Raw genomic sequence first — 18,100 nt, forward strand, 5'->3', positions numbered from 1 at the left:
TGGTGTAACTGCTGTATTTGAAGTTGGAGTAGTTGCGTTGTCTGTTGTGGTCAGGGTTTGAGTAGCTGTTGTGCTTGTCACTGGGGTTGATGTAGCTGCTGTACTTGGAGTAGCTGTGTTGACTGTTGTGGTCAGGGTCTGAGTAGCTGCTGTGCTTGTAGTTGGCATAGCTGCATTGTCTGTTGCTTTGCCATCAGATCCAGAGACATTTTTTTCCCTTTGAAGGTGCTGGATAGTGTTGAGCAGGGCTCTGTAGGCATAGGCCAAGCCCCAGCACGTTGCCAAAATTTGTCCCTCTCTGGTATAACCAGGACGACAGCACACCTCGTTTAAGTGTTTTACTAGTTTTTCCGGATGTTGCACTTGTTCAGTGGTGAAGTTCCAAAGCACTGGAGGGGCCCACTGGCCTAGGTACTTGCCCATACTATCCCACACACCCTGCCACTCATAACTGTCCAGCCTCAGGGAAAATCTCTTGGTGGTCCTCCTATATCGTCGTCTAACCCTAGACCAGATTCGAACCTGATACTGCTGAATTTTTGACATTAAACGAAATAGGATGTTCCTACGACGGGATGGCCGTGGGTAAAACACACTCCGTATGTGTGCCAACATGCTGATCCCCAGCACAATCAGCAGGCAGGTTTCAAGGGTACTCAAAGGCCATCTAAAACCTTCAGAACTCTCAATTGCTGTTGCAACTAGGCTGGTGGGGGAACGGGGGGTGAAAGAGAATGCTTCCTTCGTAAGTTTACCCCCCGAGGAGAGAAAAAATAGATATGCAATTGCTAAAATATTTCATTATATACCTCCCAATGTATAGTGGTGATGGCCACGCTGGAAGCACAAACCAGACCAGTTTCATGATCAATGAGTCTATTGTATTACAAGTCATTACCATGAAGTATAGTGAAACAAGAACCTTAGCCCAGGCCCCCCAGCCGATAAACACTAAAACAGCAAATAGTGGCTGTAAGTAAGGTACAACATGCTGAAACTCTGAGATCAAGCGCAACACGTCTGAGAGCCAAATAATCACCATTGTGACGAGTAGTAACAATGAATGCTTATCACAAATATGATTAAACACACTCTGGTCAGATCTGTTGTTATCTCAACCTTTCGAGCCCCACGTTGGGCGCCAAAAAGAACTGTAGTGGTTTGAGCCCAGCCGGTAACTCAGAACCACACAGCCGCTCGCTCACTCCCTCCCCCCCCCCCCCCCCCCCTTCTTCCTCCCCCCGCTCCCGGAGGGATGGGGAAGAGAATGGGAAGAATGTAACTCCCACGGGTTGAGATAAGAGCAGTCCCGCAACTAAGGTATAACACAAAACCACTACTGCTACCACCAATGATAATAACGATTAGTGAAATAACAAGGGGAGAGGATACAATTGCTCACCACCCGCCGACCGATACCCAGCCCGACCCGAGCAGTGATCTGGGCCTTCCGGGTAACTCCCCCCGGTTTATATACTGGGCATGACGTGCTGTGGTATGGAATACCCCTTTGGCTAGTTTGGGTCAGGTGTCCTGTCTCTGCTTCCTCCCGGCTTCCCCTCCTCCCTGGCAAAGCATGAGACTGAGAAAGTCCTTGGTTGGAATAAACATTACTTAGCAACAACTAAAAACATCGGTGTTATCAGCGTTGTTCCCAGGCTGAAAGTTAAAAAACACAGCACTGCACCAGCTACTAAGCAGGAGAAAAATGACTGCTATAGCTGAACCCAGGACATGTATACATATATTTGCCAATGTAACATTTATGCACTCAAGTTTAGAACTGGATCCAAGTTGAATATATGAAAACAACTTTTTAAAAACTTGAGATTAATATAATTTGTTTACTATTACAAAATAAAAATGGTATTGATTTATATTCAGTGAATAAACCTGATCCTTGCAGAGCGCGAAACCTAAACGTAGCAGGAGGAATGTAAAAGTAGATGAGATTTCATTGTACACCCTGCAAGAAGTTGAAGATGGGAACAGTGGCTGTTTTGTTTTGGGGTTTTTTTGTTTGGTTTTTTAAATCTCCTTCCCAGTTGTGGGGGGTATTTTATTGGTCTATTTAGGATGATTCTTCTACAGTGATTGTAGTGCAGCATTTTTAAGTGATATTGTTGAATATAATCATCTTAAGAAACATATAACTTGTATATGAGTTATGTGGAGGTTTCCATCTCTTTTGGCATTCTGCCAGTTTCAGGTAAAATGATGCAGCATTTTAGCCCATGACACTGTGAGAAGAGATGGGCATTTATGTGGCAAATGCGACAGACATGCCTCTGGTACATCTGTGGGGGGAAACTGTATTTCTAGTTGTTCTGGAAGTAGTTTTGCATTGTATGTTTTGTGAAAAGAGGATTTCTGATAGTCAAGAAACCTTCATAGATGTACATATAAACAGAACTGTTGTACAGTTACATATCAGTGTGGTTTTTCTGGAGGCTCGGTGTTCTCATGTAGGGTAGAGGGTATATGTAATTTTTTTTATTTTTGAATTTTAAATCCATTACTATTTCTAATCAGTGTTTACAAAAACATCACATTAACTGATATGTTGCCTCTTTCAAAATTACCAGTAATGCTTTCCTGCGTTTTGCCTGGCAAAGAAGCTTTTCCCTGCAGACTTACCCATCACTTCCTGAGAGGCAAAAGGAGATAGAAACTGAGCTGAAGTTGCTTGGGTTTTTTGTTTGTTCATTTGGATGGGGGTTTTGTTCGTTTTTGGTTTATTTGATTTTGGGTTTTGGCTTTTTGTTGGTTTTGTTTTGGTTTTTTTTTGTCTGGGTTTTTGTATTTGTACTTTTTGCCTTTTTTTGCTTTAAGACATACATGACTGATTTAGGAACAAAGCGTTATGTTAACTAAACTGGTATTTAATGACTTGAAGTTCTTTTTTCTGTGCTGCTTTACCATCTCAACATGCTGCATTTCTTGCCTGCACATTTTCAAACCCTGGTGGTGTGCATCAAGACACTAGTATTAAAAAAAAAAAAGGGGGGGGGGGACAACGACAAAAAACCCACAAAAAAACCCATTCCAAGCTATTATTGTTGATTTCACAGAGCAACAGTGGTTCTAGGTTTGTTCACGTGGCCAGTTCCACTCACTTTAGAGGGTTTGACTGTGCTTTTTCAAGACAAGGCTATGCCAAATTAATTGTTTGGTTTTTTTTTTTTCCTTATTAAGTAAGTCTGGCCAGGCTGCACTTACTTGGATTAAACACAAGCAAAAAGAGAACTCACACTGGTTCAGGAAGTTTGTTTTGTGGTGCTTTGGAAGGGAACATTCTGTCCCCTCTTTGCAAAACCAATACAAACATTCTCTTGGCATGGACATTGTTCTTTGTAGATACCTTACTTTAAATTATCTCTCAGTTATTTAGGCAAGATTAAGTATCGCAGTTCCTATTTCCTGGATAAATTCTGCCTTGTATAACTGTGCTTTCACTTTGTAAGACACATCTGCAGAGGTAGTTGGGCAATATGATTAAATCTTTTAAACACTGTTTGAGATCTGTTGATGAAAGATACTGAATAATAGAAATGGTGATTATAAATTGTAGGGTAGTAAACATTGTTTATAAAATAGCACTTATGCAGAAGTGGTTATAGCTCATTGTGGAAATGATCGTGTAAATATGGGTTGTGTGATTGCTGGTGTTACAGAAAAAGCTGTAGAAGTACAGAGTGGCAGTAAAACATCCAGAGCTGTGAAGGATTTTTCTGTATTGAGTAGTTGAGGAATTGTTTGTGAGTGTTGTAGACAGATATCCTTTTCCATTTTATTTTATTTTTTAAAGGATATTACTGAGCTGCTCTGGGTTACTAAAGGAGTGCTGAGGACAGTGCATTTCACGTGCTTATATTAGGCATTTCTCACATGTGAGGATCTGGCGTGAACTGCTGGTATTATAAATAAGATGAGGGAAAGAAACGTGCAGTGTGCAAGCTTAATGAAACGGGACAATCTCTAGTGCCCTCTCTTGATAATACATTCAATGGAACCAATTAGGGGAGGATCTTAAGTGATGTTGATAGGTTGTTGGACTGATTCTTCAAGTGGCTTTAACTTCTACTTACTTGGGCTCTTACTAGAAGGGAAATGAAAGATACCTTGTACCTTGTAGGAGGCAGTCCTACTTGTAGTAAGTAATATTCCCAGAGTGATAAAAGCAGAGCAAATCTCTGCTGTAGCAGCTTCAAAACGAGCTGAAGGTTTACACACACAGTCAGATGTAATTTTTGGGAAAGAGCTAAATTATTTATTGTAGAAAGAAAACATACTGAAAAGCCCAACTTTAAAATTTTCCATTTCCATACATTTAAATCCGAAGACTAAAGTGTTTTGATTGTCCTGTCTGTCTTATCTTTCTTGCAAAGCCTTTTTCCTGCAATTAAAGGACATAAATTTTTTCTAATTGATGCCAAATACAATCCAAGCCACCCACACAGTTATTTTACCTTTCCTTCCCCCTCCCATCATTGTCTGATATTTTGTTTGCACAGTCATTATTCATTAACTCTGTTCATGTCCACGGCTGCAGACAGTAAAATCACATTAGTGAGGAGGAGCTCTGAAACTCAGCAGTGAAATCTGTTTTTTCCTTTTCTGTTTCACATTGGCTTTCAGATGAGAATCTCAAAACCTGTTACAAATTTTGGAGATAATGAGCTTGGAAACAATGAATGTGCTGGTGTGTTTGGTACTTTCTTTTCTTACCAGAATTTGTTAGTTCTTCCATACTGCTGAGAATTATTAATTTCTGTGTAAGAAGCTACTGAGGTTGCAAGTTACTACTGGGAAAGAAGTGTAGTCTATCTGCTTTTTTAATGTACATACACATACATATGTATTTGTGGTTATACATATGTATGAAGCCAAACCTATTCCCCCTGTCTCAGAGCTTTATAGATGACCCTGTCTTATTTAGTGTTAACTTTTTCCTCTTTGGTATATCCTCTTGTGGCTGTGTCTGCCCCCTTGCCCTCTTAAGAGAGAGACTTACACACGAAGGTCTCACTGTGATTGCTTCTGAAGGCTTTTGTTCTGTTGCTTTTTCAACATTCGACCTTGGTTACTCTGAAATCAGTGGCAACCTTCTCACACTGACCAGGGTGTTGGCAAGAACTGGATGTGCTGCTAACTGTACCTGGCTCTTAGAGTGCTCCTCATCATTTGCACTTCTTCTCTTGTTAAGAAGACTGTCACCTTTATCTGTGTTTTCCAAGGGAGAAAATGGACATGGATGGGTAGACAGTCTTGCCTAAAGCCTATGAGCTGGAAAGGCTGGGAAATGAGGTATGGATGGAAGGCAGCTTATACTGCCTTATAGTGTTGTGCCCATATGTTGCCCTTTCTTTAACATGGGTTTCCTGGTCAGCAAACATTTAGTAATTGCCTATCTCACCTTAAAATACTGTTTTTTTATTTTATTTTATTTTATTTTTTTTGACAGAATTATGTGACTAACAGATAAACCACCTCTATAATCTAGTCATATTAGTAAGCAACTTGATAAGGTTCAGTACATACACTAGCTCCATATACTGCTTCCTATACTAATATGCAACTACTGGATCAATTCAGATTGACTGAATTGACCTATTGCAACTTGCCCTGTTACTGGATTAACTTGTTATTGCTTCTCCCTAATTCCGTTGGTATATCAAATCCGTGTGTACTTTTTAATTATTTTTAATTGGATTTGTCATAAAATGCAAAACGTCACTGCAGGGCTGTCCCTGTAGGGCGGGGGAGGGAATGGAACCTCTCATAAAAGTCACTGAATTGCGATAATGTCAAAGTGACTTCTTAAAGACAGTAACTCATAAAAAAATTCAACTGTAAACAGAGCAGGTTTGGCAAATTTTGAAGGACCGGTCAGCACCTGGGATGGTGCACCTAGAAAGCTGGAAGTGACTTGTAGGTACATCTAGGTTAGAACAAAGTGTTGGAAGTAACTAAAGAAATGAAATAGAAAAGGATGAAGCTTGTCCAAACTCTTAATCTCTTCAAGATTGAGAGGTGGCAAAAAATTTGAGGGGAAAATGGGAGATTACTGTAATTGTCACTAATAAGTAAGTAAGTAAATAAATAAATCTGAAAATTACATTTGCTGTCTCCTTCCTCTGTCTCTCCTCTTGGTTTTCACCTTATTCTTCCTTTACTGCATCTTCCTCTCCAAGAGCCCCATGAGCTCCAGCCTCAGTAAGGTGAGGAAGGGGCTCCACTCTCACCAATACCTCCATTCTTGTGTGTGACCAAGCTTTTAGAAAATGTGTTTCAAATGTGTTAACATGCTTATTCCATTTGGGTTTGCGGCCTTCTCACTTCTGCTGGGCCTGTCAGGTCCGTGGATTTGTGAACTCCTCACCCAGCCTTGAAGAGAGATCTAGCCCCAAACTGTGCTTGAAAGCAGGGTTTAGGGTGGAGGTTGTCCGGGTATCATGACTATAAGATTCTTGTTAGCTGTACGGAGGAGTTCTTTTTTTGTATTACTGGTATTTAGAAAGTTCACGTTTGGCAGTCGTGGATGAACTCTAATCAGAAATGTACTTCTTGCTCTCATGCAATAACGGAAATCTCATTTTAAGAAGTCAGCGCCTAGCAAGTCTAACTGATTGTAATTCCACTGCACATCATACAAAGCTGAACCTGTTTCTTTTCTATTTTTTTAGTGATTTGTCCTGTTGGGCAACTGCCTTCTGAGTGACTGGAGAGATGCCAGCCATTTGATCTGAATCAAGCTGTAGCAGGGACAGCATCTACCCAGGCTGAAGTTTTAATCCCAGGCACGTGGCATTTGCACAAGTAGTCACTGGTGAGTTGTACATAAGCGCAAGTTCTCTCTCTCTCTGTAACAACAGGCACCTTATTGCAAACTGTATGTTTCTGGACGCAAATGTATGTTTCGCCTGCCTTGCGTGTTTTTCCCAGAGGGTGACTGACAAGCTTAGAAAAAATGAGAGCGATCCAGGTTACCAGCTAATCTTAGAAAATCCTTGCTATTTGTTTGTGTATTTATGGATTACTTTTTCCTCTCCCTCCACTGAATGAGTAACTTCCCGGTGAGGCCAAACTTCAAATCCGTAGCAATTGGTGTGTTGTACTAGACGATATCAACCATGCTTTTTTAATCAGAGGAGGTTTTATACCCTCTTAGTGCTTCATAGCCTGGAAATACAAGCTGTGGGGCTCTGATAACAGAAGTAGTGACTGGCTATTGTCAGCATGAGGATGATTAAAAATGTGTATGTGTGTGTGCACACGCATGCTTGTTCACTCCCTTTCCAGCTGAATAGAAAATGAAACTCCCCAAAGCCTTTTATGTAAGTGTGTGGTTTTCTTTTTTTCCTTCCTGTTTAAATCTGTGTGGCTGTGCACAAACTTCATCCCCAGCTTCCTCTTGAAGATGGTTTGTAAAGAAAAGAGTCTGCTTGTTTTGACCTCTGAAGCATGGTCCTGTCTTCAGTTAAATACCAGACATACCCTCTCTACAAAAGATAATAGCTAGCAACTTTTTTTTCTTTTTTTAAGGGGAAGGTGATTTCCAGTCAGTTTCTCCCATCTGTGATTTTTTTTTTTTTTCCTTGATAAAACAATGGCAATCTGCTTCTTCCAGCAGCTGAAATGCTGTGATTCTTTGACAGCAAATGTGTGGAGTGCTGCCTTGCACCTTGTAACACCCCGCTTTATTTAAGTCTCTGTCATGCTGGCCTGACTGCTGTCTTCTTGGGAGTGTTGCACCAAGGAATTATTGATGAGATGTAGCCTGGTCTGCAAAGCACACGTTGCTGTTAAAAGCAACATATGTGCCCTTAGCTGTTGTTAATCATTTAAACATCTCTGTGAAATTTGGGTGAAGTAGCCTATCTGCACGTGGATAGGCTCCCATTAAAGCATAGATACAGCTCAGCATCAGATGCTGAATCTTCCTATGAATATCAGAGTCGAAGTTTGGTGTTTTAAACGGAACCACTTGAAGTTATCTTCTTGAGAAGGTAGAAGGAGCCTCCTGTAAGGATGGGTATGGGATGGGCAGTATACTTCCTGCGCTCTTGTCTAACTCTTTCAGGTTCTTACCATGTTGTTAAGAGTGCTTATTGGGATATTTGGACAAATAGCTGGAGGTCAGTGCTGTACTGAGATATATGTGCTAACTTAGTAGCAGCAGAGTCGGAAAATTACTCGGGCCTAAAAATTATGAGGATAAGTCTGGCTTTATGCTGAAGGAGGCAGAACAAGGAACATTATTTCAAGGTCCAGTAGTCTATTAAACCAAGCTAAACCAAGTAGGTTTTAATTAATGGAAAGTTTAGGAAAACATATTTGGTGCTATTGTCCAGTATGCATTTTGTATTTTTTTGTAAGCTGGAAGATAACAGTTATCTTCCCCATTCTTATTAAGTTCCCCCCATTCTTATTACTGCTGCTTTTCCTGCTTCGGTTCAGGCATGCTAGCTGCTATCTTGGGAACTACTGAAGGTAGACGCAATTCCTTTATATTGCTCAAGAACTCTGAAACCCCAGTGCTTAAATAATGTAACAGCTTTAGTGCTAACTCCAGCAGCTTTGGAGGAGAAAGGTTTTAAAATTGTTGCAACTGATTTTCTCGGTGTGTAGAAATAGAGAAAGCAAAGGAGTAATCAGAGCAATGTTTCTTATTTAAAATCATTATCACTTGGGTAGGTGCACTTTTTTTTCCACCAGTGTTTTCAATTATGAGAAGTTAGAGACCACAGATTTTCTAGAAGCCTAATAATTTAATGTAGATAAAGATTATTCTCTTACAGCGGAAGCATGTCTATGTCTTGGTCAGGAAAGTCCCAAATTTAAGACTAGTTGCTATCTGACGTGTCTGTGGTCCCAGTCTGACTCACAAGCTTGAATGCCAGCATGGAGGAAAAGGCAAAAACCTTTGCTCCCCTGTAGTGTGGGTGGGAAAGTATTTCCATGTGGAGAGACTTCCTTCAAAACCCAAGATCATCAGGGAGGTGCATTGAAAATTCACTGCACAAATAAAGGTTGAGTCAGCCAATGCCTGCTTATCACATCAAGTAGTGATTATGCCATGACGTACATCACCTTGTGCATATATCCAGTTTGATGGCTTTGCCTATGGCTGTACTTAATATGTGTGAGCTGGAATGAAGGTTTGGGTTTTTCTATTTCTGAGAGCACTGCAGTAATAGAGCACAGAGCTTCAAGTGCAGTGTTGGTGAAGCGTCCTGCTCGTGGGGTTAGGCGGCATTTTACACTTTGCTTTCAATCCCACTTTATTGCTTCTTGCTAGCTGCAAATGCAGTGTGCTCTTTTGAAAGTGCAGTTTGAATTTTATCTGTAACCTGAATTTTCGCTCTTCTTTTTTTTTGCATTTCTAGTTTTTCTAAATTATAGGCATCTTTTTGTGTCAGAGCAGTATTAGACCAAAGTGATTGGCTACTACAAATATTGCAGAGTCGGGTAAATGAGCCTCCTGCCCCAGATATTGTTTTATGTTGCTGGGATGCTGAAACACACTGACAGAAATTGAAGGCCATCATAAGCCTGCAAATTGTTAATGGTCAGCTATCGATTATTTTGAAACTTAAGAATAATGTTAGCTTAAGTAGTTGATATAAATCAAACCGCTCTTGTTGGCATACATTTGGCTTAGATCCATGGAATCACTGAAGCTAGATGGGTATTTCTGGTGGTTTTCCTACAGCAAAATTTAACTTCTTGTTGATGGTAAATGGGCTTAACTTTTGAGGCTTTGTGTTATCTGCTCCAGTCACCCGTGTTTTCCATTTCCAAAATAAAATTCCTAGGAACCATTGGGTTTTTTTTAATCCTGTATTTCAAAACATATAGTTACCCTATCTTTTAAATCCTGAAGATAGGGAGGGCATTCTCGTTTCAAGACCTGGCTGCTCAGGCAGGGGATTTGCTTTTGAAGAAATAGAGAAATGTGGGCATTTTGAGTATTGTCATTGCATGCGGTGTGGCTGCTGATGCCCATGTGCCCTGCTCTGCAGGCAAAGGATCAGTGTCACAAATGAGAGCACGATGCTCGACAAGTGTTGACAGCTTGTTGTTACAGATAGTGTTTTTTCCTTCTGGCTTGTAGTTGAAAAGGTTTAGAAATGATCATAATCTCTTTCTTCCAGTCACTTGGGGAAGCATGGGGGTTTGCTTTTTCCAGATTTGGGGAGAGAAGAGACACTCTGCTTTTTTTTTTGTGCTGAGTTTACAGTTCTTTTACTGTCTTAACGTATCTAAAATCATTAAGCTCCCACAGAGTGAAAGAGGATGTGAGAAAAAGGAGTGATGAGGGGAGAAGGAGGAAGAAATGGTAGTTAAACAGGTTGGGCTTTTTCTTGGGTTTAGGTGGGGTGTTTATTTTACAGCAGCTATTCCTGGTGCATAGGGGAGCCTGCAAGGAAGGTATGTGGGTATGTGTAATAGAGTATGGCATTTGCTCAGCCACATGGCAAGAAGGAACTGTGTATCAGCCCATTCTTCTGTGCCCTTTTAACTGGGGCTATAGAAGAATTTAATTTTTAGTGTGTAAGTATGGCTGTACTCTGCATGCTGGTAGAGAATCAGTAAATCGGTAAATGACATCCAGTGACATAAAACCAAACCCAAGCAAACAAGTCCGCTGTAGGGTGCATGCGGAGAGCACCCTTCATCCTCTGTCATCAGAGGAACAGGGCTGTTTGAATTGGCTTCCACCTTTGTTTTGAGAGGTTGCTGTGGTGATGAATAACCTTTGCTGAGGGTGTGTGAGCAATAGTGTGCACGTGCCTCAGTTCCTGCATCTAAAACAATGCTGCTTTTCACCCCCGCATCAGAGCGCATATCCTAGCAATGATCAGCTGCTCCCCAAAATGAGTTAAATAACAAAACTGTTGTCTTACAGCTAGTTATTGACGTGATGTTAATCTACTGATTGCTGCCTTGCATTGCTTTCATACCAGGTAGCAGGAGACTGGGTGGTGGCAAAGCTTTCTTCCTTTGCATGGAAGGGCAGTTGCAGGGTGACTGATATGCTTTATTTGTACAAGGTTATGACACCTGAGCTTTGTCTTGTTTCCTGGGCTGGAGTAGCTAGAGAAGTAGACTGAAAAAGGTACTCTGCAGAAGGAAAGGGGGAAATGCTATTATCTGAAAGGGCTTTCTTTTTTTCACTTTTTTCCTACCACTGTGTTTACATTTTCTATACTGAGAAAAAAACCTGGGGGATCCTCTGTGACTTAATATTGTTTCTTTTCACTCTCCATTTATCAATAAACAAATTATTATTAAATATACTGCAGCTTAAAATAGATGAGTGTTTTTCATACTAAGGAAAATCTGATATAATAACTGTACATTGATAAGAAAGTGTGTGAAAATTAGAATATATGTATGAATATTCTACATGAGGTTTACATGCTTTCTTCATGAAGTTGCACTGGTACAATTATTGTTGGATGGTACAGTTGTCTGAATAAATATCACTTGTAGGTAAAGAATTGCCTTCAAGAAAGTGTTGGAAACTTTATTTGTTCCCTCGCTTGCTAGAGAACCCTAGCAAGTGTTGGCAAGATGAATTACCACGTGAGGCAGCTCACAGAAAATTTTCTTCCCCATGTATTACCCTGGTTCTCAATGTCTGTGAAGCTGCCCCTTCATAATTTGTAGGAAGTACTCTGGGGAAAACTGAGTCATTCAGAGATGATCTAGTGGCCATGACAAATGCAGTGAAGTTTGAAATGTCTACTTTTTCTGCGTAATTCCTGAACTTTTAAAAAACAAAAAAAAAAAAGTGTGAATTAATCAGTTGTGTGTCAGCTCCCCATCTCTTCAGAGACCATCATAATTGGTGGTTTCATTTGTACTTTGAAGGTTGCCTTGGTCTTGACTGCAGCCATACCAAAGGATCAAAGAGGAAGATGAAAATGTTTTAAAATCACTAAACCTCTCACAGTATTTAAAGAGAAGGTGTGAAGGCAGAGTGCTTGGCCCCCTTGCGTGACTGATGGGACTTCTTGCTGAGTTAGAGCACTTGGGGAAATAACCTCCTCTCCCTCCAGCATTTTTCTTGGGGCTTGTCATCTTGAAGATTTCCCCAGCACAATTTGAACATGCTGTCAGGTCCCTTTAGAGGCTCACTTAGTTAAAATCACCTTCACTAAGGAGTATTTAATTACGTCTTCTCGTTCAGGCTCCCCTCCTGGACTTTTGAGAATCTGGAGAATGCTGCTAATAGAGTGGAGCCAGCATTTACAAGAATAAATTAATAGCAGTACCATAGCTGTGCTTTTTACATCTGACACATTCTCCAGTTCTAACTCTGCACCTCCTGTACTTCTTCACATTCATTTGTTCCATTAAGTTCAGTCTTTTGAAATATTTTGTGATGAATGAGTTCACTTTACAAGGCAGTGATCAGCAGCAGCTGTTCATAGTCATACTTTAAATTGAATCCATCTGTCAGTGGGCTCTTTAAAGTGTGAGTTTCACATTGTCAGGAGAGCTGATTACACCAGAGCAGTATCTGGGTGTTGTTTGCCAAAAAGAAAAGAAAAAAACCAAACCAAACCAAAGTATGCTTGGATGGACTCTGGGATACTCTTGCAGTTTCATTTATAGAGCCATGATTTAGCTTTCTGAGAGGAGAGCAAAGTGGCTACAAGCAGTACTTATGCACTGATGTGCAGGTAGGTATTCAGATGTAGACTGATGTTAGGAGATGACCTGCAGTAAGCTTTGTAGAAACTATATGCAGTGCTTGCTGCTTGCTTTTTAATCCTGACCCTTTCATGAACCTCATCACCAGATCTTTACATTTTTTTGGTTGTAGCACTGGGTCACATTAATACTCTTCAGAGGATGAGCTGAAGTGGAAAAGACATGGCTTATTCAAATCAGCAAAAGCAGATAACATTGCGCTCTCCCCCCACCCCCAGTATGCAGGTATAATTTCTTATTTTCATTTGTAACAGCCTCACATTGCTTTCATACTAGGTAGTAGGTAGCATCTGCTGAGGCTGTTTTGCAAACTGCATTTAAGGCAACGTTTGAGAACAACAAATGGTCATTTGCTGACTGCATTAATTGTTCTCATAATTTTATGTGAAAGCTTTGGTCTGTAATGGTCTCCATAAATTACGTACTGGATATGGGAATCAGTTGATTCATGGCCTGCAGTCTGTTGGCCTTATCCACAGGTAACATCTCATGTTTTCCTTCTCCTCAGCTAGTTCCTCACCAAGACTTTTGTGGAAGGACTTGGCTTGTGCTTGGATGTGCGTATAGCTCTGTGGAAAAGCATTTCCTACCACTAGAAGCTTATTCACCAGAGTACTGCATGTTTAACCAAATATGTCATTTTCATTACATCACTTCAGGAAAGAAAACCTTCCTTGGAGGATCCGAACAGTGGTACAGCCTCCTTTGCAAACTCTTATTTTTGTAGTAGGAGGCCATATTTTATTTCTAGGCTCAGTCATCCTCTCCAACCAGCGAGATTACCCTTTGCTGGTGGTCAGATATATGTTGTCTTGGCAGCCCGTGTGGCCTGCGGCAGCAAGAGACCTCATGGAGTAGGGGAAGTCCAGCTGTGTTTCTGTGCTATAAGCTTCTCCATCTCACATTTGCTGTTGCAGTCTGCAAGCATCGCTGCTCAGCAGCGCAGCTGCATTGGTGCTGCATTCCTGGTGCAGTGCCAAGCCAGCACTTTAATTAACGCTAAATTCAGTGCTGGCAGAAGTATAGAGAAAGGAAGCAAAAAACCCCAACCAAACCCCAACAAACCAGAACACCCAGACTGGCTTTGTGAGCTTGTATTTTATGTCAGTTGAAGCTAGTACAGTGTCTTTGAAATGAAGTTGCTATGTGGTAAGAGAAGAACCTCTTAGCTTTTCTTTAATATGTAGAAAGCAGCACTGTGTATATTGGAGCCTGTTGCTGCTTTGTACCTGATAAACACAGATGTGTTTTGTATGGGGTGTTTTTTTTTTTTTTAATGGAGAATCATTAACATGTTCCACATGGAGATGGTGAGAATTGCACTTTGAGTGAAGAGATTGATTGATGTTGGCTTATGTTAAGAAAATATGGCTGACAGAAGGAGTCAATACATGCTCTTTTCTTTCTGCAGAGTGCATTGTTTTTCCTGCATATGTTTAATCAGGGAACTTGGCAGGAGAATGTCATTGCTTAATAGCTGACAGTATCTTGTTATCTTCCTTTAAAATACTTGATAGAGTTAAAATACACTTATTAAGATCTGGCACTCATTTGAATGCCCACTTAGGGCTTTGGATTATAAACATGCAGTATTTGTAAATTAGCTGCAGATGCAGAGTAAGTATTTGGTCCTTCACTATTTAACCTAACTAGGGAAAAGCTGCGCACCAGTGAGCATGTGAAAAGCCTTGTTCTGCAGACCCATAGCAAACATGTCTCTCCTCACTGGGAGCGCTCAGACCTCTGAAAACTGCCTGTGTTCTGATATCAACTTTTTGGGCTTCACAAGTTAGGTCTGAACAGAGCAATTTGGCAGGAGAGGAAAGAGAAAAGCTCTTCTTTCCCTTCCCACGCAGAGAAGTGGAGGTGAACATGGAGAGCACACTGAAAGGGACGGCTTCCCACATAAGGAGGAACGGTGCGGTGTGACATCTCCATGAAGAAGGTTGGGAATGTCTGTGCACAGCCTCAGCCTGCTCGGCTTTCACATCCTTGTCCAAGATCAGTATGAACAGGCAGGGTATGCCAAACTCACCATTGAGTGGGTATTTGAAGAGGCAGAATCGATATCTAAGAGGATTATGAATGACAGTACCTTGTCTAGACTGTACTGATCATTAAGAATGAAATGATTAATTTCTAAACCCAGGTTCTTTTCCTTTGGATTACAGCTGTTTTTAAAAACAAGCTTTTTGGCACCCTGGTATGCTTTAAGCAGAAAAGCTGATTGGTGTTTGGGTATTCTGTATTGTTAGTTTCTCCCTTGAAACTAGAGGAATAATATATTTTTTGAATATCTGTAACTGAATGCAGGCTTAGCGTTTATATCGCTGATATAAATTCATAGCATGAGCAGTACCATTAGTGCTGTGTAAAATTTTAAGGTTTTTTTTCTGATTTGTATTTTCATTAGTAGCTGAGAATAACATTTTAGTATCTGGTTTAATTTTTATCAAGCATACGCAGATACCTTGTTCCTGGAAATGCAGAGGTGGGAATGGGGTAAGGAACAGACAGTGCTGACTGAAGAATTTTGTAATCTCTGTTACTTGCTGCAATTTTTGGTGGAGGTCTGAAACTGTAATGGGTGAGCCAATGAGGATGTGATAGACAGCAAAGCATTTTAAAATTGCTAGCAACCCAGTTCTCATGTAGTACATTTTAGCAGGTAATCCTATGTTGGCATTATTACAGTTCCTCAGTTTATGTTGTAGCTATTATAGCAGAAGCTGAGATACTCTTTGCTATCGTGTGGGGATTGAAATTTCTTCCTTTTTAGTAATTTATTTAGAAATTCTGTATGAAAGATCTGTTGATGTATAGAAAATTTAAAGCTATGCAAATGTTTTCTATAATATATTGTTGCCGGTAGCTTTACTTACAAGATTTCTTTTTAACACAGCCGAGGTTATAAATGGAGAGTTTACTTTTTTGTGGAATTCCTTACAGTAATTGAGGTGCAATACAGGCAGCTGTAAGCCAGGCAGAACTTCTTACTGTTATCTACTGCATCAGCGGAGATTTGTTTACAGGGAAAAGTAAAAGGCTGCTCTGTGCTATTTATTTACAAACAGTATTTCCTAAAAGCAACCTATAGTTGTGTAACCAAATAGTATCTGTGGTGGAGTAGCAATGAGCTAAAGGTTACATTTGCTTACAAAAATAAACATCCAAAATTAAGTACATTTTGGATACTTAATTACCAAATTTATTCACCTGGAGCTAGTTTACTTTCATGTCCTCCATAGTCAAACATTACTGTGATAAAGTTGTACCATGTGGAATTTCACTGGGCCACATGAAATTTGCTTCTTGGTGGGATGACTGTTTTGCATGTGCAGAGAAGCCACTTGCAGATTGCCACTTCAATGAAATGTTCAACAGCCAGCTAAAGAGTGAGTTTTTAAGTGCTGTTCACACTTGTGATGGTGGCTGTGTGTTTTTTAAAGCGATATAAAACAGTGTCCATTTCCTCAATACCTACCATCTGCTTTCTTGTGTTTGCGGGCAGTCCCTCTTAATTAAGTAGGTAGCTGCCTTAGGAATTATCTTGTTTTCTTTTAAGGAGAGGAACGCAAGCTTGTTGTAGTCAGCATTGTGCCACTTGCTGTTGGTCTTCTTTGCAATTGCTCACTCAGATGCAGGTACTGGTCAGTAAGAGGGGCATAGGTGGCTGAATCATACTTTGCAGTTTCAAAGGACAGGCACTTTCTTGCTGGCGTGATTTACATTTCACTCCTCAGTTGCTCTACAGTTAGGTCAAGGCAAACCTGCAGTACTGGCTTTTGTGGCACAGGCCGCTCTGAAGCTGGGTATGCGGCAAGACATCATGCTTGCTACCAAGCCTCTAATATCCATCCAGTTTCATCCCTGTTGGTGTCCTTTCTGCAGTTTGATCAAGAGCCCTTGCTAACATACCATAGCTTTTACACAGGTCATGCAACATGTGCCTCCTGTAACAGGGTTGCATCTATGTTTTGTCTTATGGCTAAATAGCATTTTGGGCAAAGAGGAGGCTGCTGTGCTACTTTCTTGGTAGACTTAATTGCTGATAAATAGGGATCCGATTCAGCTGAGAGCTTACACAATATAGATATGTTCCAATCAAATTGTGTTGAGTAAAGTTATATGTGCTTCCCAGAGAGCTTCATGAACCCGTGAACTTTGGCACGTGCCTGTTCAGAGGAAGGTGCAGCTGGCTGCAGCTATCAGTTCCTGTAATAGAGGTAAAGTGCAAAAAAGTATGCTCTGCATAGCAAATAAGTAAATACAAATTCCCTCTATGAAAAGGAAGAGTAATAGGATGACACTGATACACCTCTATGGTTTTATAACGTTGAACTGCAAGCACCAGTTGAAGGTTTCAGTTTTTCAAGAGGGAAGGGTATAATTATTACTTCAGTTTTCATGCTCATCCCTCTGTGTGTAAAGAAGAGACTTTCTTTGTCTGAAATTCTTAATGAAGGTCACAAAAATCACCTGCTTTATGTTGTGGTCAGCCATGGAGTGTTGGCTGCTAAGAGATGTAAAATATTAAAGCAAATGGATCAAACATATGAGTCATTGTAGTTGTGTTTGAAAGATGGGCTCATTTTTTCTTGCTTCTTGTCCCATTTTTTTTTCTCATTTAAATATAGTTGTTGACTTTTCCTTCTTGTATAGATGGGTTTTTTTAGTTCTTACAAATATCTTCTGTATGCTTTAAAAAAATAAAAAAGTAAAATGTTTCTTGTGCAGCTGCTCAATTGTTTCTCATGCTTCTCACTCGTGTTCAGAGAAGAGGAGGTCCAAAGAAATTCAGTCCTGAACTCTTTCTTCTTATTTATTATTCTTACTTGTCTTCTTAAAACCAAAACAAAATGGGAGGGCAAAAAAGCCTTTCTACCATGTGACCATTTAGAAAAGCAGTGTCTCACTTTAAGCTAGTTAATTGCTTACTGGATTGTATTATTTGGAAAAAATAAAAAAAATTAAAAAGTCTTCCTCTGTGCTGTCATTGAAGGTGGTTAGAGTGACACTGCCTTTCTCACTCATAAAGATGTATTTTTTTTTTCCCACTACTTAAAAATTTTGAATTAAACATGCCTTTTAAATTCATTATCAGTATGGAAAATACAATTAGTCAAGCAGCTGCAAGCCACAGTGTCCTTTCTCTGCTCCCCTCCCCCGGTTAGTTTCTCCTTTCTGTGCTTTTCAGTGCTCTGTGTGTATGTGAAATCACTTTCCCTGCTCTCTCTTCTCTGGGCTTATTTCCATTCTTTGCTGGCAAAGGAATGCTCAGTATTGAACAAGCAAAACCTTTCAGGTGCTGATTACAATTTATGTTAGAGATTTGGTCTGCTCCCATAGGTGGTTGTAAATGGGAGGAGTTCCT

General features: G+C 40.3%; 1 protein-coding gene across 5 annotated transcripts in view; it reads left to right on the top strand.

Moving 5' to 3' along the window:
* EPS8 (epidermal growth factor receptor pathway substrate 8) overlaps window positions 1–18,100 on the top strand; it is a 142,457-nt gene that overhangs the window by 35,586 nt on the left and 88,771 nt on the right. For all 5 annotated transcript variants that reach the window (XM_030478724.1, XM_030478726.1, XM_030478723.1 and 2 more), the window contains exon 2: window positions 6,687–6,829. The gene's annotated coding sequence lies outside the window, so the exon portion shown is untranslated. The remainder of the gene's footprint in view (window positions 1–6,686; window positions 6,830–18,100) is intronic.

The sequence above is a fragment of the Strigops habroptila genome, chromosome 3 (genome assembly GCF_004027225.2).
Source record: "Strigops habroptila isolate Jane chromosome 3, bStrHab1.2.pri, whole genome shotgun sequence".
Taxonomy (NCBI): domain Eukaryota; kingdom Metazoa; phylum Chordata; class Aves; order Psittaciformes; family Psittacidae; genus Strigops; species Strigops habroptila.